The 26,337-nt window shown below is 44.6% G+C and overlaps 1 protein-coding gene across 2 annotated transcripts in view; it reads left to right on the top strand.

The window, feature by feature from the left end:
* Positions 1 to 26,337, top strand: part of CHSY3 (chondroitin sulfate synthase 3) — a 749,858-nt gene that overhangs the window by 452,530 nt on the left and 270,991 nt on the right. The gene's annotated exons all lie outside the window — the stretch shown is intronic.

Consider the following 26,337-nt stretch of genomic DNA (forward strand, 5'->3'; position numbering starts at 1 on the left):
TTCATGAGCACCAGTTAAAGACACATTCATTTATGACAGGCACAGAAAGATTAAAACATTTATCCAAAATCACAGAATGTTGAGCTGACTCGGAGACTCGAACCCGGTTCCCCAGCTCCAAAGTCAGCAGCTCTGGTCATTACGCCACAGCCTCTCCCCAGTTTCACAATTCTGTTTTAGGCTGGGATAACAGGAGAAATGGGCTAGTGCAAGCTGACTCCTGACGACAGCCCCAGCACTTCCTTTTTTTACAAATGAACCAATGTTCTGACCTCGTGTTTCAGAGACTGAAATGTTTAGTATAGAAGACTAAAGGTGTAGCAGAGAGAAGGCTTCTCATAAGGGCCTGGGTTGTATTAGCTGAGGCAACAGTCATGTTAGTGTGGTGACTTGAAATGTGGAAATCTCAGAAGCATCAACAGGTGATGAACATATAGTGGTAGTACATGATATGATCGTGATAGGGATAGACCATTCCTCTGTTGGGAACTCAAAACCCCACTGTGACCTCAACTTTACTTGCTGGCCTTAAGGATATCACCAAAGGTAATCTAATACCGTGCTTCACTGGAGCCAAGGAATATGAAGGGATTTGTAGCACAGTGATATAAGATATCAAAAGTTGCTGTCTGTGTCCTAGGATAAGTGCGTGTTATTCCACAGCGTACATTTGGAAATCTGCTTCTCCCATCAGGATCTCTGCTTGATCTAGAGGAAATATTCTCCCTGACACTAAGATCAATAATTTCAGGGGCAGGAAAGCATGATCCTCTCTGAAATATATATATTTCGGAGTATTTTATCATAAACTGGAAGATTGTTTCATCATTCAAGTTTGTACCTGAGTGGAGCTGACATATTTGTAAGAGTGAAAACATTTTCTTTAGTCCCGTTGGCTAATGTAATACTTCCTGCAGTACGATGGGGGTGGGAGTGGAACGGATGTGCTCTCTGAATTGAAATGATCTATATTTTAAAGACCCTTACATCACTCCTACCCATTGGAGTAAGTGATAATCCAGTTCAGTTTGTGTCAAATCTACAATCACGTTTTCTCCACGTCTGGTGGTTGTCCATCCACATCGCAGACTGCGTGGTGCTCACAAGTCACTTTGCGCTCATAGATGAATATTAAAGTGGTTGCCTAATGGGGGTTTAGGAGGGTTGGAGTAACACATTTGCTGCTACTAATGCCGAGTGTTACTCTACGAAGACCTACATTCCTGTAGGTGACCAATTATAATGCAAACATTCTTTCAAACAAATCAGGTAGGTAAAGTCCTGATTTCTAACTAGGTTGCAGAAATAAAAATATCACTATCATATCTGTTAGAAATGGGGATTTCTGGTTGGCTAAGGCTTGCGCCAAGGCCAGGCAGAGACCACCACTCTAGTCAGGGCAAGGGAGTTACATGCCAAAGATAATCCCTGTTCCCCCCTTGGTATCTTGGCACGAACAGTCAGGCTTATCCCGGAGGCCATGTGTAAAGCATTTGCGCACGCACACAACAGCAACAACATCCCAGGCACACTACAAAAGGAACTCCACACAAGGTTATATCAAAAATAGCCTTTATATTCTCAAAACACATTAGAATAGTAAACACATAATATACATGGTGCCACCTGTCTCTGGGTTATATCTACAAGGGAATTATTTACACATGACAGGGCCCACTGGACCACTGTCAGAACCATCACAAAGCAAACTTAGTAAAAGTAAAACAGATCATAAACGTACAACCAGTAACCACTGGTAATCACTGTACTTAGCATCAGCCTGTAACATAAACTACATTATGCACAGTATCACATCAGGCTCGAATCACATTCTGTGCCAACCTCACCAGCATAAACACATTATGCAATCATCTCACAAGTCTAAATGCATTAGACCCTACCCTCCTAAGCATAACTCACTTTAAGGGCATAAATCACACAGTAAAACATAATCTTACTAGCATAAATCATGATGTGCAAAACAACCTCATAATCATAAAAAACACATTTAGAGGTATAACACAATGTGCGTAATCATACTACATACATTACATTTCCTAGCACCACATAATCACAGTAGGGCCTGGCACCCTACAAACCTGATAATCCCCCTGGCCAACGGGCCATCTCAAAAAGGGGCTCAAATGCCCTATGTCCCAGAGTCAGGGCGTGCTACCTTTGCAGCGGAAGTCCAGGTGCGCCATTGCACAAACCTAAACGTTGCAGCTGACACTAAGTGCTACGCAGCTGTGAAGGGATGTGGCAAAGGAGTGCGTCTCATTCCTAGCTGAGATATGTCCCCCAGAGAATTGCGGCCTAAATGGTGCAGCTGCCCACTACTTGCTGGGCAGCTGGGTATCTTAAGATGAGGCCTGGCACCTCTGTGCCTTCTGGAGAAATCTGCCAATGTTGCAGCTGCCCGCGCTGGTCTGGCGCAGCTGGGAGTAGGGAAAGGGCCCTGGCACCACTGTGCCCTCTGGGCCTTGCTGGGGCTCTCTACAATCATGGCCCCAAAAAGTGGCAGCTGCCCTCTAGCAAGCAGGCAGCTGTAGAACATATGGCCACCACGGGGAACAGCACGGGCCCCTCTGGGCCCTCCCAAGACAAAATATGCCCCTTTTAGAGCGCACTGGCACTCAGAACAATCATTCCCCCAAGGTAGCGCGCTGGCTCCTAAAACAAAGGATGCCCCATGTTGGAGCCACCCGGGCTCGTGAACTAAACATGGCACACATTGGAGCGGCTCGCTGCCAGACCGGTCTGCTCTGCCTCCCCCCAACAGGGACTACCTTGAGCTCCACTCACCGGCCTGGAGCTCCTCTCTCGCTGGTCTCCGCTCTTCACTTCACCCTGGCCCCCTCCTGGGACCCCGGACTCGGATGGGAAGCCTGCGAGGCTCCAGACGCCGGCGGGACTCTAATGCAGCGGAGGCAGGAACCAACAGTGTGCCTCGGTCCCCTCCGCTTCATCTTCACAAATGCGGTGGACACGGAGATCTCCTCCACGCCAGGGGGGCTCTGCTAATGATGGCCGCATCCTCCTCCACCCTTCAGCACACGCGGGGCTTCCCTTCTGCACGGGAGGCCCGCGCTGCTCTCCACTGCTTCCGCCGCTTTGCTGGACTTCCTCTTTCCGGTGCAGGCTACCCCCCCAGGTCGGGCAGACGTGCCGGACTTCCTTTTTACAATCTGGGGCCGCAGTGGTGATTTTTAAAAGGTGGAACGTGTGGTGGGCACCCGTAATTGAAATAAATAATGGGAGAGCGGGGTGGGCACCCGCTCTCCATGAATGGCAATTAGCGATCCCAACGCGGGTTGGGCACCTGCTTCGGCCGGCATCCCGGGGAATCCCTACCACGGGGATTCCCTCAGAAAGGGGCTTCAGCTTGACGCTGCACAGCCCATGCTCTTCCCTCATGGAAAAAAAGCAAAGGGATCATAGCGCTCCTTCCTCCTGGAAACCAAAACTAAAGCGCTCACAAAGTGCTAGAGGGAAAATAGCACAAAGTCTTAAAGAAGAGCAAATGGAGCCAAAGGTCCCAGGAAAAGATCCTCATAGATGAAAAGAGCAATGCAGGGCCCAGGGAGGCAAGCCCTCATGGTAACCCCCCTGGTCCCCAGCAGCAGCACGCCTTGGCAGGCACAGCACCCAAGAACTGAACAATTTTATGGGGACACAGCCCCTATATGTATATTAGACAAACCCTTTGTGTCACAGCACAGGGCTGACGGAAAAACCAGGCGCAACTGGTTTGTGGGAGCCTTGGAGCACTTTGTTGTGCTTAGCTCCTCTCTCCATTGTCAGGTGGGGACTAGTTACTCAGAAGCACCACAGGAGGTGCAGCCAGCATTGTGGAGGGAAGGCACAGTCCTATTCAGGTCCCAGGTCAAACTCCTCCCTCCCATCTACATGCAGATCTCCCTATTCACCACCGGACAGACCCATCCTGGAGCCACCCATATCATCCAGCACCTGACAATCACAAGCCAGACATGCAATTCACATCAAGCAGGGAGACACACAGTACACAGAAATGCCAACTTCTAAAAGTGGCACTTCTCCACCAGTCACCATAAATCTGCGCACACCATTGTGCAGCATTTATTCTCCCGAGTTGGCACATACTAAACTCGCCCCTGCTTTCCTCTCATATCATGAACTACCAGGGACACACATATTCCCCATGCATTCCTATGGTAGGGCAGGCCAGTCTCACCACACATACACAGAGAGCGCACGCACTTTACACTGGACCACAATGCTAAAATGCGCAGAGGCCTAAAACCACCAACACAAGGTTACAGAAACAGGCTAGGAGCACGCAAAAAGTTTCGGGGTGAACCTGCCAAAAGGGCCAAGTCCAACTATGTCACATAGTAATATTCTGTAAAGCTTATCACATAACTTATTTCTGTGCAAGCCACTGTTCTTTACTTTTGTATCATTGGTGGCACCCCATTCTTTTCTACACTGCATATGACAAGTTGATCATTCGCAGTATCATCAGGAGCTATAGAAAGTCGACTCCTCTTTCAAAAGTTTCACCATTCTTTTGATTCATAATATGACATTAAAGTAGTCTTTATCATTTATGTACACATTTTAACCAACAACCTGTGAGTGCAAAAAACATGAAAGAAGATGATTTAAAATCACTTAATAAGATATGCAAATGAAAATAGCTTGGCAGGATAAAGGTCCACAAACCACCTCCTTATGTTAGCCTAAATTAGCGCAGGTATAACCAAGCGCCTTCTAAATCACACACCCTTTCCAGGTTTATTCAGTAGTGGGGGAACGTTTACTCTGGGGTGCAGTGCATTTCAAAAGTGAAGAGTCAACTATAAGCACAAATAAGCTTTAAAACGGAGTTGTGAGACAAAGGTGTCGAAACATATAGATGAGGAAACGAGTGAATTAAACGTGTGGGTATCACTTGGAGATCGATCAAGATGATTATTTAAAATGTTGTTGGCACCACCATGACCCTGCCCAAGCCTGTTTCTTCTAACTAAATGAGTGGACAAGGAGTCTGTTCAAAGATGCTGCCTTCAGATCAGTGGCAACTTTGAAGGAGCTAAAGGATTGTACCTCCAAGACTGGTGGACGCATACGTTAGAAAAATCTCCAGAAGTACTGTACAGATCTCGTATAATGGGGTTACATGGAGGAAGCTTTGATCCAGGAAATCCCACCTGGAAACGCGTTTATTGTGCGAAGTACTTCTGATATTATGTTGCCATCTGGCCAAATTTCTTATTAGGCCCATCAAAGTTAAACTCGAACGTGATGTTTTATCATCTTGCCAATTATTACATTTGGTTCAAACCCTAAAACAGGACTTCACGCTAATAAAACAATCCCTGTAAACAATGATGTTTGCATACATATGTTATGGGGTGTTTCTCATTTGAAGGTGATCATGCACTACTTGTCAGGGTAAAAGAGAATGTGACTGAAACAAAAGTTTGAAAATTATTTGAGTAAACCAGCTGCACTCTTCAAAAAGCTTAAACCAGCAAAGAAGTTCACATTTTCGGATGAGACCTCCTGGCCCATAGGAATGCATGGGAAATGATTCCTTAATTAATAAGGAAGATTAAAAAATTGCTAAAAAATAGTGATTTTCTACATACATTCCATTTTGCGATTTCTAAATAGCGATTCCTTAAAAATCGCTATTTAGAAATCGCAAAATGGAATCTTGATACATCTACCGCCTGCTCCTTACCTTTCCACAATGTCAAAACGTGGACATTGCTAATATTTCCAGCTGCAAAAAGTGGGAAACCGAGATGTGACAATGACTGAAAGTGCTCAGTCAAAGTTACACTAAAGAGGCTAGGAAACAAAACAAGCACTGGCAAAGTCAACCGATTTCGCCCTATGTGAGACCTATTGACGTGGTTAGTGTTTTTAAAGATGTTGCTCAGCAGTGCGACTGCTGTGATACATCATTAATGGTAAATAAAAACAAATGATCCAACAGTAAAAAAAAGAGTTGGTGAAAGCAAATTTAGCGGACGTTGTTAAGCAGTGCTGACAATGAGGAATTTTTAATAAAATGCTACATGAACATTCATAATTCAAAGAGATAATTTACCTAAAAAAAGGGCCTCATAATAATGCAAAAAACGTGCAGCTATTTCCAACACCAGGCTTGTAGCCAAAGGCAATAGCATACATGTCAGCATTTCACAATAAGAAAGTGGGAGAGTGTGCTCACAAAATTGGCAGAATGAATTTCCACCATGCGTTTCTAATGAAGCAGAGGCAATCTTAGGAGACAGACAGCTACAAATAAAAGCCATTTTTCCCCTTTGAAAATCGGGAGTCTCCTGCATGCATCGGGGCTATTGGTATGTATGCAACAGAAACTGATAGATATCAAACAATAGAGAAAACATGGAGCACCTAAAATGCGGCACCCTGTGAGCACCACCCCCCACACAGGCTGCATCACTGAGGCTGACCTTATGGTTTGAAAGCAGCAGCTCCATCGTTTATAGGCATGTACGTGGTCTCGAACAAATGGGGTTCGCGGGAAATCGGTGGTATAGCACAATTCAGTTTCAGCACATCTTATAATGGGACTCACTACAGCCCTGGAACTTAAAAAGAATGGCTAAGTGGTGTAGCATTCGTGAATTACCTACTTGCCCTGCATACAATGAACAGGGATGACATATTCTAATAGTTGAAAATGTTAAAGTAAAGAAAAAGGTTTGTGGGGCGTGTAGCTCGGAAAACACCTAAGGTTAGACATGTTAAACAGATTTCAGCAGTGAATAACAAGGGACAGTAAAAGAATGAAAAGGGAGCCAGGTACCACAGGCAGTAGGTATTTTATAGAGTGCTCCCGTACACGGAAGAATGTAGACGTTCAAATGTTAAAAGAGGAATTTCCTGTGGTCAAAAGATTTACAATCGGAGCTATACATGTTTCCATAACTAAAAAATTACGTGATTAGAAATCACATCTTCATCTTGACTGACTGTGGCCCAACGACTTGAGAAAACAAGCATTTACAATGCAATAGGTCTCGGGTTAATTAAGTTTGAGCTATTGGCATTGCTTAATATTGCAACACCAATTGCAACAAAAGTCTATAAATTGTAGGCCAAAAGAATGTGTATTTATTTTTGTAGCAGTGGTGGCATGCTGCGCTTTAGATGAATCACAGGATGTTGAGCCATCGCCAAAACTCGAACCTGTTTCCCCAGCTCTGAAGTGGGCAGCCCTGGCCATTAGGCCACATCTTCTTCCCCACTTGTAGGATTTCTTGGCGCTGTGTTAAGCAGCGCTAACAGGACAAATGGGCCCCCTCCTCACTATGAAAGTCGCAAATTGCAAAGAACGTCCCTTGACCGTCCTTTTTCCCTAGAGGCTTGTAAGGGACTGCAATGTGTGCAGTGCAATTTTAATGGCAATTGCAAATCTCAAGTCACTTGGGTGCATTGCAAATTGAGACTTTGCGTCAGCTGCACAGGCTCCACAAACTTTAAGAATCTTTAGCATCAGGCCAGTAATTCAGGGGCAAGATGTTACATTTAATAATCACACTTCAAAGGTTTACGTGGCATGTGTAAACTCCAAGTGATATAGGTCATCTCAGAAGAGTTTTCACTTCAAAGCATGCAATGACTTGCAAAGAAACACAAAGTCAAAGAAACACAGATTTAGAGCACAGGACAAAGTGAGAGGCGAACTTGAATGCAGCATGCATGCCACCCAAAAGCAGTGCTTCAAACAATGCCAACATATTCAGCAGCATATAATGCAACATATTTGCCGCGGTCTCCTCGCCACTGAATCCTGCGTTCCCCTCGTATGAATCTTGACTGCCTCTCCTGTTAAGTGGTGTGTTCACTCTCCACAGTTGCCTTTCTCGGCCTGTGTGTAATAATCTACTCCTTCATCTTGAAGAGCCGAGGCCCGTTTCTCCCCGCCCCGGTCGCCCCGTACCGAGCATTCTCCGCCCCAATAGCTCCACTCCCAGACTCCCCCTGAGATATCGTCGCTCAAGGCGCGGGTGCTCCGCAACGCCAGAGCGGAAGTGCCCGCCCTCTAGCCCAACAGGATCAACGTGTGAGCGACAGTAAAATTAGCCAATTGGGGGCATAGCAACACTAAATGGGCGTATCTGTACACCACCCGCCAATTGCAATCGCGCTCCAGGGTTGGTTTTAAAAGTATTCGTACGTCGGCAGCTGCATGGACTGAGTGAGCAAACAGGAGGGATTTAGAGAAAGGTTGGTCCGTTAATGTAGTGAGAGCCGTGGAGTTGGGCGACGGGGGGGGGACGCACTCGTGTGTGCGCGCGCCTGTGTGTATGCGTGCGGTGGCGGGGTGCACTCGTGTGTGCGCGCGCCTGTGTGTATGTGTGGGGGGGGTCCTATGTATGTATGTATGTTCGTGCGTGGGCACTTGTGTCTGTGTGTGTGTGTCGGTGTGTGTATGCGCATGCGTGTATGGTGTTTTGCGCTTCCCAGGAGACAGCGCCGGGCCGCAGCGCTCGTTCGCGTGCGTGTGACACTTTCAAATCGCCTCCAAGGCGATGCGCGCGGCCAGGACTGTCTCCTGGCAAGCGCACATGCCGACAAAAGGGGCTCGGCGGAGACGCGCTTCGCGCGGCTAGCCGAGACCTAAAAACAGCTACAGCTCACGCTTCCCTTCGCTCTCGTACCTACGCACTTTCGGATTTTTTTTCCATATCAATGCCAACTCTCTCTGTCTACCAACATCAGTGGTTTATAATGTTGTTGGTACATCGTTCCTGTGCACATAAACCTCCCCACCCTCTCCAGAGAGTCGTTGTTTTTCATTAGAAAGGATTGGCAAGCCATATACCGATTGTAAGGAAAATATTTTTCACCTAATGTCACCACTTTGGTGCCCAAGATGCTTTGCCCCGTGAAGTCAAATGGGTGCTTAACCTACTCAACAGCATGTTACGGTCAGGGCAAATTGCACTATTCTATGGAGAATGGTGATTTCATGTACAAACACGAATACTTAAGATGGGCAATTAGCTATACATTTCCAATGTGCATACCGGTATTCCAAATAGTAATGGGGCCAGGTGCACTCAATACAGTCTAAGAAAACTCCCTCAGGACCTATATTTCTTTTTTTCTGATTCAACATGAATTCAACATGGGCTGAACATAAAATTAGATAACAACAGAGTGCAGAAACATACACATATTTGTGAATCTTAACATTGTTTGTTTATTTTTTTTATCTTTTATCAAAATTATTTTTATCATATCTTTTATCAATTTTACACATAAGATTAATATTATAAGCATATAGTATAATGACAAGATCATATGTCAACATCATACACCCCCAGGTAAAGAGACAACAAACAGCATTCCAAAAAACTCTCATTCATGCATACCTTTTCAACTACATTCAAGCCACATTCATAACTACATATATCATAACTTCATCTGACATACTGCATGATCGTTCCTCTGTCTTGGAGCCAGTAACGACTTTGTCCGGGAGAAGGAAGTTTTGCTGGACTCAGGTTTAAGACATTTCTGACTGTCTAATTTTATGTTCGGCCAATTTTGAATCCATGTTGAATCAGAAAAAGAAATATAGATCCTGAGGGAGTTTTCTTAGACTGTATTGTTGTTTCCCCTCTTCTCCCTGACCTCAAAACTTTTTCCCCAGAGGGGGTCCCCTTATTTTGCATAGCCAGACACACTCATACATTCCATGTACAGAAAGAGTAAATTCACAAAATGTTCAAGGTCATGGTGTGCCCAATGTTTGATTAATGGTCATCTTTCATAGTTTTTAGACCTATGTAATCTTGTATTTAAAAGAAAATGGTATTTTTATTTTTATTTTACAGAGTTGTATATAGCGCGAACTTGACCCGAAGGTATCGGGTATCAGAGCGCTTCACATAGCACCAGTTGTGTTACATGAGGACACATTCATTTTTAGGTCTCGCCTGAGCCAGCCCATGCACTGATCAGACGAGACATTTAGTAACTGGGTTTTTAAAGTGCTACCCAAAGGCTTTTGTGGCCCCAGCGTGCGGTTACGCGCCCGTGGACGTGCACAGGCCATCTGGCTTTCTGTAATGGCTCATTAAGCACTGCAGCGCGTGAATCCCCTACCAACTCCCTCCCTTCTTCCACTCCCTCCTCGTCAGCTTCTCTTATTACAAGCTTCCCGCGTCACACGTTGTTGGATCCATTTCACAGGGAAGCAACTAAATGAAAGAAGGAGAGACAGGTGGGCTGCACGCGGTTCCCTTTGCTGCTTAGCGTGCGCACTCCCCCCACCCCTCCCACTTGTTTTGTTAAACTAACTATGTTTGTCCTCATTTTTAATGTGTACCTCGCTTTCTTAGACAGTTGCAGCTCTCCCTTCAGAATGTGCATGAACAGTTTCAGACACTGGCTTCTGTAAACACTGCTGCCACCCTGGCTCACTTCTCTACAGCCCGCCTGTACTCAGGCACTATGGGAAGGAACCCATGTGCTGTTCGCATGTGCGAGGTATGCTTTGTGGATTCTATGATCCTGTGCAGCACGTTTTATTTTCTCTGCCTCAACCGTTCCTGACCTCTCTTGACCTATTATGCGGCTACAGCAAGCGCATCCTGAGTGTCCATTCCTAATTCATCATGACCTATGACGGGGGACACGGCAAGCGCATCCTGAGTGTCCATTCTTGAATGACCGTGACCCATCACCCCAGACAGGAAAGCGCATCCTGAGCACCTACTTCTATCTCCTTTTTTATCTATCATCTATGCTCTTTGTTGACTTCTTTTTATCTATGACCTGAGCTACGGCAAGCGCATCCTATGTGCCCGTTCCTGACTTACCTTGACCTATGACCCAGGCTGTGGCAAGCGCATTGTGAGTGTCCATTCCTGACCTACGATGACCCGTGATCCAGCCAAGTCAAGCACTTCCTGTCTGCTCCATCCTGTCTTCTCTTTATTTATCTATGTTGAAACAGGTCATGGGAAGTACATCCTGTGTACCCGATTCTGAGACATAGTGGAATTTGAGGTGAAGATCGGTATGTAGCAATAGTGAGGCTAGAAAATCATGTGCCAATTAAATATCCTCATTTCAGTTCACAAGCATCTTCCCCAGGATAAGGAGAAACACATTCACAAGAATGTCAATAGCTTTTATCTCAAATGTGTAACTAATTTGCAGAAATTCTGCGTCCACCATTTAAGACTAGCAGCCTCAAAAGTATCTTTTAAGGTCATGGAACCTTTACAGCCTTCACTTTATTCCGCCCGAAGCCCTTCATTTTAAGAAGGCTAGACCACGCTGCGTGACACCCGAATGATTACAGAGCAGGGGGCCTGCAAAGCAACCGCTGTGTAATGAACAGCAAAAGGGCAGCTCCCTGCAATGTAAACAGATACGACTGCTAGTCACATGCAGAACACTCCAGAGGGTCGTGATTTATTGTGCCCAGCACACCATGGTATCTCCGATTACTTCATCAGAAGTAAATACCATGAATCTAAATTATAACAACCTAAATGTGGGTCATTTTAGTTCCAAATTACCAACATAAACAAATAAATCTACTTCGATTTTTCTTCCCGCTCTTCACCTGTTGAAGAAAAAGTTTGTTAAAAAAGCAGTGGCATAGCCGATAGATCTCGCCTTTGGGACCTTATAAGTATTTAATTCTGTAGCACAGTATCCTCGGTGTAACATCAACTGTTGCATAGCTAAACACTTATAATGTCCCAAAAGCAAGACCTATTGGCTATGCCAATGCTTGTTTTGTTAGCCACAGGGGGTGATTTACCCAGAATCACAGGATGTTCAGTGTAGTTGCCGAGACTAGAACCCAGTTCCCCAGATTCCTTGGGGAAGATTGGGTTGCCCTATTCTATAATAACACATAAGATGTGGCCATACAGCAGAACCCTGATGGGGAGCTTCATGTCGTGACAACAGGCAGCACGGGAGCTGAACGGCCATCGCGGGAGGAGGGTGGGAGTAAGGAAGAGGGACTGCAGACACATGGAATCTCTGAGAGTACATGTGCAAAAGTGGGCAAAAGAGTACCTGGGGGCTGCAGCCAGTGGAAGATCACTGGCCATGGGATGCTGAACTTGGTCCATGCTCCACTGGGATGAAGCAAAGAGTGAATCCCAGGCGGAAGTCAAAGGCAGAGGGAGGTAAAGACCAATAGAAAGTAAGGAAACAAGTATGACATGGGAGCCAACCAATGGTAAGTAAAGGTAAGTAATGGACACACTCTACCCCCCCTTGTAAGATTGATTTTTTTCATTACCAAAGATTTTGCAATCACAGCACAAGCACTCTGCAGGCAAAGCCTAAAAAGGTAAATTTAATAGAGAGGCCCTGTCAGAGGCCTGTCCTAAATCAAATCGAAAATAGTTGCTTGACTTTACGATTGCTGTCAATCAGTGCTACCCAATGTACCTGGCAGATTGTGAGCATGGTGGTATAGAAGATTGTTCAAAAATTGCCAAATGTGCATGTTGAAACTTGGTACAGAGCTATCACTGTAGGCACACAGGCACACAACTGTGTTTGTTGTTCAATGTGCTTCCATCCTGTATTAATTAATTCAGGGGTTAAAGACTTGTTATATTTCATTTTGACATAGTAGAGTCGCATTGTTTTTTTTTTTTACTGTAAACCATTATCTCCCATTGTAAGTGGGCAGTAGAACGTGTACAATAGATCAGTGGAAGCAGAAAGCTCTGTTACAAGGAAAAACAAAATATGAAAAATGTACAAGGAGTAGGCTTTGTAAACGCTTTGTGGGTGTCAGTATTAAATATATATTGTTGTGTTTGGTCCTATCAATTTTTTACCTCTAAAAATTGGTGGGTAATCTTTCCATGTTTTATTTTTTTATCTTTTATGGAGCTGTATGTGTTTACGAGTGAGAAAGTTAATTGGGGCATTCCATGTTAACATTAAATCCACATGATTGCAATAAAGGTGATTATGTAGCAATACAGGAGATGTACATTTTCTCCATATGCAGTTTGATGCACAGTAATCAACATTCAGTGGGCCTCATTAAGAGTTAAGGGCTAAAGTCCAATTGCACAGGGGACGGAGTTGCCAGTTGTGTGATGACTAGCACATCCTGTCAGTTTTCCTAAGATACATTCGGGCAGGTCAATCGTGCTGAAACGTATTTGGGGGGGAAAGGCCCATAAAAAATAGAACATGCGAAAATTCAATGAGCTAAAAAAACAATTTTGCGTTATACTATTTTCCTTTCAAAAACTTGCAATAGGAGGTCTTTGCCACAGAAGTAAATATGCAATTCACGGGGTAAGCTCATTTTACAGCGTATGTTGTGGGACAAGGTTCGAGCATCACATCATGAGAGTAGTGTTAAAAGTATGTGCTGCTTTACTCGTGACAGAAGAAGAAAGACAGAAGCTACACGAAATGGGAGACAACGAGAACGAATGAGAGCGAAATCAAGAATACATTGTTTTATGGACCCCTTGGTAGCATTCGGTCAGCTCATCCCTGGAGCTCAGAGTGAAAGTGCAGCTGCTGCAGGTTTGTTAAAGTTTAATTCGGTCATTCCAGCAGCTTGGCTTTCAGCTTCAGATTGCACCTTCCCTGTTGTGCGAACACTCGCTCTTACTGTATCTCGGAAAGTTTCTAAGACAAGGCTTGTTCTGTTACTCAGCAGCAATGCAATTCAGAGACACTCTGTGCTCGTCCCAATAGGGGCAGACGATGTTGTGTGATTGGATTTAGAGCGGGTGTAGTTGTCTGCACTCAGATGCTTAACACCCGCTCAGCAAGCTCATGCGTAATTGAAAACCATCACCCAGGCATGTTCCTAGGTGTAAAGGGAGGGCTGGCAGGTGAGGAACTTCTGGTGTAAATACCAGTAGCGGCTCGTGGAGGGAGTGCTGCGGGGCGGTGGGGAGTAGGGGCAGTGTGGGGGGTAGTAAACTCCGGCTCCGCATTTGACGTTTCAGCGGCGCAATGAAATTCATATTATTTATTTATTTATTTTCATTACTCCGGTTGGCCGTGAGCCGGGGTTTACTACCCCACACCATGCGCTGCAGCACTCCCTCCACGAGCCGCTACTGGTAAATACAGTGTCTTCATTTGTCTCCTAGATGGGGCCTGTGGCCCCTTGAATCTTGCTCGAGCTCCAAGATCATTCGAACTACAATAGAGAGTAGGGACCACTGGGGGTTTCCCCATTATGCTGCCAGGGTGGGCCACTTTTAGACTCCTGAGGGGCCGTTTTTGTTACCGGGGGCTGGTTATTCAATACTGCCCCCATGCAACACAAACAAAAAGTAGCACAAAGCTTTCCAAAAGCAACCCCCCTCCTGCCACAACCCCCTCCAGTCCATTCCCAACCGGCCGGCTGAGATCTTTGCTAGGGCTGGTTTTGGTTGCCAGACTGGCCAGTCTGGCCCTGATAGAGTCAGCAAGTCAGAGAACTGAGAAAACTCAGATTGCATGGAAGGTCTATAGTCTTAAACACACTAGCAACAAGTGCAGAGACACAAACTAGCAAAAACCAACCCAGAGTGAGCTACATAGTATCCAATTTAGGACATGCAAGGTGAGTTTGCTGCCATGCTTATGTAGTGCAGATCTCAGGGAGGATATACCTAACACAGGAAGTAGTTTTCCACCATGCTGCCTAAGGAAATTCCAGTGAAAAAAAATATTTAGGGACTTGAATCCTAAAAGAATACCTGGCTTGTAGCCTTCAAGGGTACAGGATCAGAATAATGAATTCATGGCACGCTTGAAAATGTGCATTCATTCACGAGCTCACATTTGCAGCCAAATAAACTTTAGTAAATTGCCCTCTATGAATTGAAAAAAAAAGTTATTCTGATATACTACATTTACTGTGCTTTGGCCCCTCACTTCCAAAAGGGTTAATTCATAGACCTTTGTCTAGTTTTAGATCTGGTTCCTTTCTTGTTTTTGGATTCATAAACTTCAATTCAGCGAGAGGTTTATTACTTTCCAGCAGAGACTCATTTCTCACTCAATCAATCAGCAATCAATCAGGGTTTATAAAAGGTGGCTTTTAGAAAAGGGGTTTCTGATTGGCTAGGGTATGCACCTAAGCCAGGCAAAACCCACCACTCTAGTCAGGATAAGTTACACACTTAAGATAACCCCGCTCACCCCCTTGTTAGGTTGGCCCAGAGCAGTCAGACCTATCTCAGAGGAAATCTGTAAAACATTTGTACATAAAACACACAGTAACACAGTGAAAACATGACAAATGGAGATCTCACCAGTTTAGACAAGCATTTGCAATGCAATAGGTCTCGCATTATCAAAGTTTGAGCTATTGGTGTTGCATTATTTAGCAATGCCAAAAGCTCAAACTTTAATAATGCGAGACCTATTGCATTGTAAATGCTTGTTGATAATGGTAGCTGTGATAGAATTAGGACATTTAGACATTTACATTAAGATACATAACATTTAATCCCTCTACCCTCCTCCATCAAAATAAACCTTTTAGGATCATGTTTAATTGAAAGCTTTTCCATTCTGTCCATTCACTTTAACCCTCACCTCTAAGAAAATGTCAGCTTTCCTGAGATTTCAGGCAGCCCTATCTGCACGCCAATAGACTTTTTGGACAGATAATTGGGTTTCACGTATCCACCCATGCATTTGTTTATTAATTTATTAATTTATTCATTTAATCATAATGCCTGGTGGAAGCATGCGTCACCATGAAGCCAATTCAGGCTCAGCAATTTGTTGTCTATGTAGTATTGCTTGAGGGCGGCCGTTGCCAGGTCACAAAGGGTCATACACCACCAAGACAGGTGCAAATTCACAAGGCACAAATATCATGGCTCTGGTAACGGTAAGTTCATCCTGGTCGTTCACACTGGTGCATCAACAGAAATTTTGTAGGGCCTCTTTAAACCTTGAAGGACAGACTGGCATATCACTATGCGGTGCAAACCCCACCTTCGCCCACCCCAGACCACAGTGGTCTGCCAACCCAAGTCAGAATTCCACACCACTGGGGAGGGACATATGTTTCTGTAAAAACTCAATTGCCCTGACATGCTAGGAGTTTTCTTCCAGTGTGTGGCGTCATTGTTCCTTTTTTTTTTACCACTTGCGCCTGCCACGCCCGTAACAGTGGCCGGGAACAGGACGTTGCAAGGCACCTACTAAACAGAACAGGGCTTTCATGGTGTACGGCAGGGCCGGACTGGCCGCAGGGGGCACCGGGCATTTACCCGGGTGACTTGAGGGATGTGGGCCGGTTTTGCGCCAGTGGTGGTTGTTTTTGCAGTAGTGCTGCAATATTGGCCCCCTGTAACAAAAGCGGAAGCGGTGCTTTTTGCTAGCACCTGCCCGCCACCGCCCTCCTGCTCCCCCTCCCTCGCTCCCAGGCCGTTCAAGCAGCAATCTGCCAGGGCTAGTTGCTGTCCCTAGTCCGGCCCCGGTGCAAGGCTGGTGGGCCTCTGGAAGACGGGTCGACGAAAAGATTTCTGATGCCAGCAGCAATTGAGGCTCACCATTTGAAACTTAGGACTTTCTCCACTTCTAACGGAGGTGGGGAAACCTCAGAGGAGCAGAGGAGCAAGCTGTACTGCCCATGACTGCCCTACTCCACACGAGGCCTGCGTCTACAAGTGGAACTCTTGACAACAAATAAAAAGAAACTGTCATAATGGGACCTACAAATGTGGAGTCTATTAGAAAATATCCGGTATTTACAGTGCTTAACTTGAGACTGTGGTTTCCAATTTTTGGTTTCTCGGTACCAGCACTTTATCCTCAGCACCAGGGCCTGTGATAGTAGCGCTGTCTGGCTAATTTAGAGATGACCACAGCAACAGGTAATTATTACCTCAATATACATTGAAAATGACTATTACCTGCCGCCCAAGCCATTCTTATAGCTGTGGGACCCTGAAATAGTCCCAATTGTTAGACTTGTAGGAGTGTGAATGTTAGTTTTTGTGCTGTTACTATCATTGGCAGCATGGTAGGGGCAAAGTGTGGTGCAAGTTGCAGTGACCTCCTGACCAGAGCCCCGGCAATTATGTTGTGTAAATTAAGCACTGGGTTTTGACAAGGTTTTGTGAAGGAGACGCAGCTGTGGGCAGATGTTGTAGATTTCTAGCTACACTACCGTCTCATCTAATGCTATCCAGGAGTCGGCCTCTCTGTAACCCATCTGTGATACATGGTGCAGGCAGGAATGACGCAGACCATGCGTCACGCCTTGGCCCTCTCCCTGCGTCATATGACTCAGGCATCTCCCAGTACTGCCTGCATAGATCTTCTGTGCAAACACACACCTGCACCAACCTACACCTTGGCAGCCTCGCCCGCTCTCGGTGTTTCTTCAGCTGGTGCTGATGCTGTCAGCCCTCCGGAGTCAGGACCGTCCCGGGCATCGGTTCTGGGAAAGGCTCTGCTTTCAATCCCTGCAAAACCCATGCTGTAATCCCACAGTATGCTTCTAATTACCCAGGTATACTGTCGGAGGGGGTGGTGTAGGGAGGCAGGGATTCTCATGACCCCGACAGCTGTGCTGACCTTTCACAACCGACCTCAACCGCCATCAGTCCGAGTAAAACTGCTCCGTACGAAACACCTGCACTGCACTGCACTTTCTAAGGTCATACCGCTGCACTTTACATGAAAATATTTAAAAGTTGATTGGTGTCTCTGTGTGTTTGTTGTGTGTGATCAAAATCACACAATCATTTTTACAAAGCAGCCGAGCATCGTGCAAGCGGAAAGGTTAACAATAATGAACAAGACGACAAGAATATAAACAAGCAACAAACACGAGCGCCTCGAGGGAGCGATAACTGCGACCAGGTGAGCCGCGCGCTCCTGCGAGTGAATATCCTGACGTGCACGCGTTGCCATTGAAGCCAATGGAACGAGTGCACGTGCTTGGCTGAAAAGCCAAAGCGACGGCAAAAGGTACTTTGCCTTTGCAGCGCATCCGCGCTGCGAAGGCGAGGCCTGAAAAATAATCACTATTTATCTGAATCACACAAGACCAAATAGACAAAAATCGAACATACACAAATCGTGATACCACTTTTTAAAGATTAACTCAAGTAAAGCAGATTAGCAATGTTAGGAATTATAAATATAAGTGCTAAACAGTGAAGTCAGTAATGCATAATAGAATGACGTTTACAGTGGAATTAACTCGTAGTATAAAACAGGCAGTAAAAAGGACAGCTCAAGCCCTGATTAAAGGGTGACAGGAGTGGAGGATGGTGATGTATTTACCACATCAATATGCACTGTTACTCCAGGTGCAGCATGTGCAGAGTAAATACATTATACTTCAAGTTTCCCTCAGGAATGGAGCATCTCTTTTTTTCCACACTGAATTCAGCATGAATCACAAGTGCCTGCACATTTTCCCCCAATCAATGTCAACAGGTTTAACCTCCCGATATTTGCTAGGAAAAAATAATAGGTTGTGATAAATACTGCTTTGTATTTATGTGCAAACTTCTGTTTCTACAGAAATTGGAATTTACTCCTCAGTGGGCCAGATGTATGATTGTATTTTTGCAGTCGCCAATGGGCAATCGGCCCGCTTGTGACCGCAAAAAAGGGTCCTGGCATGTACAAACGCTTTTTTGCGAGTCGTTGACTGGCAAAATAGCGTTTGCGACTCTCGCTATTAGGAAGGGGCGTCCTTTCCTAATAGTCAGTCACAATGCATTGTAACATTGTTTTGCAACCGCATTTGCTGCCGCAAAACCCTCACAGTTTACTTCCTACTTGAAGTAGGTTGTTAACCACTCTCAAACGGGAATGGGCCCCCAGGGAATCCCTTCCCCTTGGTGAGTGTGTGCGAAAATATTTTTTAAGAGCTGACAGCGGATCCTGGGACCACTGCCTACTCTTAAAAAAGAAAACAGAAACGTTTCATTTTTCTTTTTTAAATGCAGCCCGTTTTCCTTTAAGAAAAACAGCTGTATTTAAAAAACACGAATTACAATGCAATAGGTCTCGCAACTGCGAGTTTTTGAGCTATTGGCATTGTAAATTGCAATGACCTGTAAGGCAAGGTCATTCACAGTACCAAAAGCAATACCTGCAAAAATTGCATTGATAAAATAAACCAAGCGCGTTGTCCCTGAAGCAGGTGCTGCACTCTGTATTAAAGTTTGAAATTTAAAAAAAAACAGCGCGGTGTCCCTGAAGCGGGCGCCACGCTCAAGATGCAAATACAACAAAATAAAGCAACCGCCATTGTCCCCATCAGTGTCAATAACAAAAATAGTGCTCACTCACTAGATAAAGCAGTCTGTGTAACATGCCAAGTTAAATATCCAGTCCTTATGGGTGGTAACAAATGGCAACAAGGCGGTAACGAGGAGGGATTAACACGCCTCACAATGAATCGGAAGCCAGCATTTACCAAGGACAATGACACTAGCCAATGAAAAATATGGGAGGAGAGTGGATGGGGCTTCCTTAGCATACTTTATTACAATTTGCCTCGCAGAGCGTGCAGTGCATGAGCGCTGCCGCAAGGCTCCACCTAACAAACTGCTTTATTACTAAAACAGTCACATACATGGTGGTTTGCTGACCCCAGCAGTCGCAAAATGTAAGGGTTGTACATTTGGCCCTAAGTGATTAGGGAATATAAATTTGCCATGCTAACATGAAATGGGGGATTATGGTCAAAAGGAAATGCTGCTTAGATGTCCCTATTTAGACATGGGTGGAGGCATCACCATATGCTGCTTTTTATTGCTTACACTGTTTATGATATAAGCATTTTACACGTGACCTGCTGAGTAACATATGCAAATCAAAAACAAGGGGAAGAGATTACAGCTAAGGAGGAAGTTAAATTTATTATAACAACCATAATTTTTCAAACACCTAAATACATACACAAATCACTTTAACAAAATAGATTCATGCCCCTCTTATTAAGAGTTTCTCAATATGTTGGAACACACAGCTGACGTGGGCAACACGATGAAGTGTGTAGGAGGCTGGGTAGCAACCACAATTTCTGTTAGGTTGAAGTCACAAGCAACCCAAAATTAGCCTGTGCTTAACCCTCTGGTAGCTTGGCACAAAAGCAGTCAGGCTTAAATTAGAGGCAATATGTAAAGTTTTTTATGCAAGACAAAAGTAATAAAGTGAAACACTAATATAAGAAAAATCCCACACTAATTTAGAAAAAAGAGAGTAAAATGGAATAACTTATTTGAGACCAAATTAACAAAAAACTAATCATCAGAACTGGAGATATGTAATTTAAAAGATTATGTGAAAATAGTGCCAAAAAGCACAAAGTGCAAACTGTGGTTATCTAGTTGTGCTGGACCATGACAAAGCCACAAGTTCAGGCTGACCACGATTGAGTGCAGGCCGGATACAGCGAGCAAGTTAGGCCTGCTGAACAAAGTACCTTAAATTCTGTTTGTGGAGTGTACTGAGATGTGAGGTCCGGCGCCAAGGATGCATCATGCAGTGACGATTTCAATGAAGCGTTACTTAGGCTTGCAACACGAGGTCCTGTGTCATCGTTGAGGGTGCCATCAATGGAGGCTTGGGATGAGAAATCCTGTATAAGAGATTCGAAGATGCAAGGAGATGTGTTGTGCTGCATTGGTTCTGTACAAGAGAGTACAGTTGGGCTTGTGAATTCCCTTCAGGCCCATTTCCAAAGGTCCAGGACTGAGATTGCACCACTTGAAGGGCAAGACTCCCAGAAGGCAGAGTACAGTTGCTGGGTTCAAGCTGGTTGGAGCCTTTTCTGTTCCTGAGTCTCTGAATGTGAGGCCAGCCGGCTAGCCCTTGGAGTCACTCGGGTGACCCTGGGTTCAAGATGCAGCTTCAGTCCTTTTCACTCAGGCAGCAGGACAGCAGAGTAGCAGGGCAGCAGAGTAGCAATCCTTCTTGTGACAGGGCAGCACAGAAGAGTCTTCCACAGGTCCAGAGGTACACTGAATTGTTGTTTCTGAGAGTCCAATATTTATACCTGGAACTAGCTCTGAAGTAGGAGAAGGTTCTGGAACCCCCTTCCCCCCTCCCCCCCAGAGGTCTTTGGAATTTCCTGCTTCCCTGCCCTGGCTCCAGCTTGCCTGGCAGCACAATAGACTGGTGTGAAACCCTTTGTGACCTAGGTTACATCCCAACATATGCATTTCTAAGACATATGTTTGTCGCAACTCATCAAATTACAGGGTGGTAATACTGTATGGGTGTTCAAGTCATATTTAAAGTTTAGTCATCGAACCTGTCCTGAATTCATAGGATATTTTATCAGCTTCCACTGTTGGTACACTACTAGACTGTAATGTGTACTCTCTCCATTTCGTCATAGAATTGAAAATTTAATTGAATTGAGAGGGAAGAATGCTAACCAGAAAGGATGGGACATAAGGACGAATACAGAAAAAGTCAATATGTGTTCTGAATGAAAATGTTGATTATTATTAATTCTTAATTATTGAAAACTTCACTAGAAATGTTGGTCTTTGTGAGCAGGTTACACTGTATTACATTTTATGCACGTACTGTGCAGAGTGGAGTTGCATTTAATTTATTAACAGACCAGTCCTTCCTCCTGCATTTGAATAAAGAACTTACAACAAGGACAGCAACCACAGCAGTCTTCCATCTGATGAGCTGTCTGTCATGCCACTTTCACTCTTACCCTCCCTGCCAGATACTAGAAATAACCCACCAATGCCCTTGTCTTCCTTTCAAATGAATAGATGATCAATCGTTGAGGCTAAAAGACCTGGTCATCATAAAGAGTTTTTTGACTGGCTGCCTGGAAATACAGTGCAGTTTGAAAATTTCATATGTTCATTACGAGGGGATGTTTATTTTACGTTTGGATTCTTAGAATGTCCCTGCTGCTGAATGGAAGATGTTTCTGTCATTTTATTTTATTAAGATTCTGTATGAGAGCACTCAGCTCCTGGATGAACAGGCACTGTTTAAAGCTCAACTTAGGGAAAACTGAGGTGGTGTTATTTGGCAACCTATCCCCCTTCTGGCCCCCTGTTTAGCGGCCAAATGAGACTGGCTCCTATCTCACCACTTTAAAAGCCAAGCATTTCAGTTCCTATATTGACAACAAGTTAAACTATGGTGCGCAGGTTTCGGTAATAGTATCATCAGCCTCATTCACTCTCAAGATGATAAAAAAAATGTATATACGTCCCCATCAATTCTGTATTAAAGGTGGTCACAGCGCTAGATTTATCAAAGCTAGCCTATTGCAATGGCCTCTACTTGAATCTGGTACGTTCTCAATAGACCGCTTTGCCCTTTGGGATCAAATTCTCCCACAATCCCCAGAGCTAAGAAGTGAAACTGGGGTGGAAGATGCTTTGTTACTGGTCCTACAAAACTTTGTCTCTGCCTCATATCAGGTCCACCCCTCCCTGCTTCAGTTCAGGAAAGAATTTAAAACATGGCTTTTTAACAACTAGAATTTTGTTCAATAATTAGAGTGTTCTGGTTTTAAGCTTCGGTTCAGCTAGCACCAAGACACCCTTGGGTATTCGTGCTCTGTATAAATTGCATTAACATAACATTAAATGTTCATACCCGTGAAACATGTTTCTATCTTTTGATGGAACCTACTTGTCCATTTATGATGTGCCTATTGGACAACGAATTGATATGTCCACTATTGCATGATGCGATGATAGATATTTCATTATTTTTTTTTAGGAAAAGTGCCTTTATGGCGGAACGCGTTGTTAAATAATCTCCCATTCTAAACGAGTTTCAAGTTGGATTTACATTTCAGTCTGAAATAGTAAAAACTAAATGAATCTAGTAATCAATATATAATGTTAAATGTTTACAAACCTTCAAATTTTGAGCATGAATCCAAGGTTGAAAAAATGTTATGCATTTTAGAATCTTATATAAAAGTATTCATACAACACATATGAACCCAGTGCTGCCATTTCGTAAACCAGAAAGGAGTTATCCGAGATTTGACCTATTTATTTACACATTGTCTTCTCACAAAGTAAAAAGTAAAAAAGTCATACGTGACAAATAAACTAACAGTTTTGTTTTATAAATAGTTTGCCATCGCTCCACCCATGCGCCATATGAAAGACACGATTCAACCAAATGTCCGACTAAGCGCAATCTATTTAGGGTATTTTGTTTACATTAACTGAGAATTAGGAATGCTGCATATATTGCCTTTATCGTATCCTGTATTATCCAACAACTTGCGTTGATGTTAATCTTTCCCCTTAGTGATTTCCATGTTGCTATTCTAATTGCTCTACTTTTGTCTTAGCTTCCATATTCTCAATTTTATTTTTCTCAATACCTAAAGTAAGTATTACTTTAGTCCACCATGTTTCTTACATGGGCCTGTGTTTCTTATGTATCCTTGTATATGCTCTGTACAATCAAATTGTACAGCAACATGTCTTAAAAGATGTTTGTGGTTTAAATATGTTTCGTGGATAGCACACACTTCGCAATAAATGATTTTGTCAGCAACGCACCAACATTTTAGAACGATTTGTCAGAGATTTAAAACACACAATGGTACCAAAGAACGACAAATTATCTGACTCAAGAAAACATCCAGGATGAAAGGAGAGGGTGTGGAGGAAGAAGGGACAACATGTTTTAAAAAATCAAGTATTGGCAAGGACAATAGGTCTATGCTATGCAAGAGCTATTGCCTGTGCCAGTATGTTTAGCCATGTTGTGCTCCAGTGTGACAGCTGTTCAGCATGACTAAAAGTTAATTGGGAAAAGGAGAGTGGCGTGGTGGTGAGTGCAGGGGCTTAGAGTAGATTGTTTCAGAGTAGAATGATTTGGCTTAGAGTGGAGTGGTGCAGGGTAGAGTGCAGTGGCATAGAGTGGTGTGGAATTTTAGTTCGTGTACTAAACATCATCTACGCCATCTTGCCGATTCACGTATGAGCATACACGACAGCCATTTTAGGTACCATGGTCTCCCTGTTCACGATCGCCCGTCAGCACACTTCCCTGAACCTTGCAAGCCTTCCCCGCGCCTCCTGGCTGCCCCCGCGCTCACATGCACAAGTCATGACCCCCCCCCATGACTCTGTCTCAGGGAATCACACCCCGCGCCTGACCAACACCTCCTTTCCGTCCATGAATACCCCTCCTTTGATGACCCCTTCCTCTGAGCCCGACTGCCTGTACGAACCGCTGGTCATCCCTTAGCCCGAGGATACAGTTTATTGCCCACTACTGTATGCACTCGCCTCTCCTGAAAGAGACCACTATTGATCATGACGTCCCCACCCCCTGAGATTCGATCAGGCGCACACATTCCAAAGGAATCGGCAGAACACTCAGCTGCGTGATAACCCCCTCCCAATCATATGAGGGGAAAGGGCTTCTACTGTTGTCATGTGTTGGAATGGGCCGGAACTGGGGGGGTGCCGGGGATGTCGTTCTCATACTTCACAATGCCCTTGTTGTAATAAAGAGCGTTCACATGTCTTAACCCAGGGGATAAAAGACCAGGTCTCAGAGAGGTTGAGAGAGCACCTCGAGACGATACCTTGTTGTCCGATCTGATGTGTTCTACTCCGTCGGAATAAAACTTGTTTCCTGTCTTCCTGACTCCAGCGCCTGCCTCTTTATTGAATAACTTCGTATGGTATTAGAGGCGTTTTACGCCGGGCAAATTTAACTTAGGAAACATCTACTGAAAGCGCCTGACCATTTTGAATTGATCTTTATCAATTGGCGTCCCAAACGCGGGGCCCATCAGCGACACGTGGATCCAGTGGGAGAGGTCCCGACGACAGAGTGAACAACTGCAACGATCGGGAGAGCTCCTGTCCGATAGACCCTCGTCTGACAGCCGATCATCTGAACTTCACTGATTCCGAGCTGACCTCTCCCGAGTGATCTACGGTCCTGACTGGGAACCACCAGGAGTGCCGCGATAGCAACAAGAGAATAGAGGACAATCGGGCCCTGGAAGCGGAAGACGAGAAACTGTCCATGCGGTCCGGGTAAGGTCGTGACACACGACAAATTGCGAAATTGATTGATTGATTGTTTGAAAATACTAGTATTACTTATTGACTGTTTCTGAGAAATTCTCGATTTGCAAACAAGTACAGAATCGCCATACTCTGTTTAGTCTTTGCAGATAGTGAAGGGTAGGCAACGCAAGCCTTTAACACGTCGTGCCTATTTTTCTCCTCATTGATTGATTGATTGAATCGAGCATTGAATTGTTCGAAGTTGGTTCTCTTAAGGATCTTCTCTGCCTACAAACGGGGAAGAATAGGAATATTCTCTCTCCCTTTGCAGATAGTGAAGGGTAGGCAACGCAAGCCTTTAACACGTCGTGCCTATTTTATTCCTCATTGATTGATTGTTTGTCCAAACATTGACTGTTTGGAATTGGTTCTTTCTGGAGGTATTCTCTGTTTGCAAATAGCGTAGAATAGAATATTGTGTCCAGTCTTTGCAAATAGTGAAAAGATAGGTAGTGCAGGCTTTTGCCCCCCATTGTAATCCGTCATGCCTATCTTCTCCCCATTGGTTAATAGTTGGGTCAACCCGGACCGCTTATTAGAGATGAACCATCCAGCTCCACTGGAAGGCACCCCTAATAAGGACATGTTTACTAAGCAAGGACTAGTCGCTATAGCTTATAGTAAATTATGGCATAAATATACAAAAAAGGATCCTGAAAGTCAGTGGCCACTGATAGGTTCTTTTGATGAAAATAAAATAAAAACACTAGAAGCAGCTGTAAAAATAAACAAGGCAACGCCCACTATGCTCGATAGTATTGGCATGTGGCGCAAAGAAGCAGAACATCGAAGGAAAAGAGAAGAAGCAAAAATAGTGAAAGAGTTACGAAAAGCAGCCCATCTGGCCGCAAAAGAACTAGATGAAGAAATAAGAAGAAGAGAGGAAGTTAAACAAACGCAAGAATCAGGACTGGCAGGCCAATGCCCTGTCAGGACCACCTCTGCGCTCTACCCGGAGATGCCCTCCAAACAGCGGGCAAATGACGAGTTACTGCTCGGTCCTCCAATTATCTACATGCCTCCTCCTTATGCTCCCAGCCAGCCTCTAGCACAACACTCACCAGTTCAAAGTGCAGGTGTGGGTGACCCTAGCGCTAGTGCCCCGGCTCTTACGGCCTTCGCACCAGCCGCATTGGTAACAACAGCAGATGAACATGAGACTAGCAGGCACCTAACAGCCAGACAAAATAGGTTGAGCAAAGATGAGCGGGATGGAATCGACAAGATAGCAAAAACATTGGTAGAACGGAAGGAGAGCGAAGAATATACGATG

This window comes from Lissotriton helveticus, chromosome 2_1 (assembly GCF_964261635.1).
Source record: "Lissotriton helveticus chromosome 2_1, aLisHel1.1, whole genome shotgun sequence".
Classification (NCBI taxonomy): domain Eukaryota; kingdom Metazoa; phylum Chordata; class Amphibia; order Caudata; family Salamandridae; genus Lissotriton; species Lissotriton helveticus.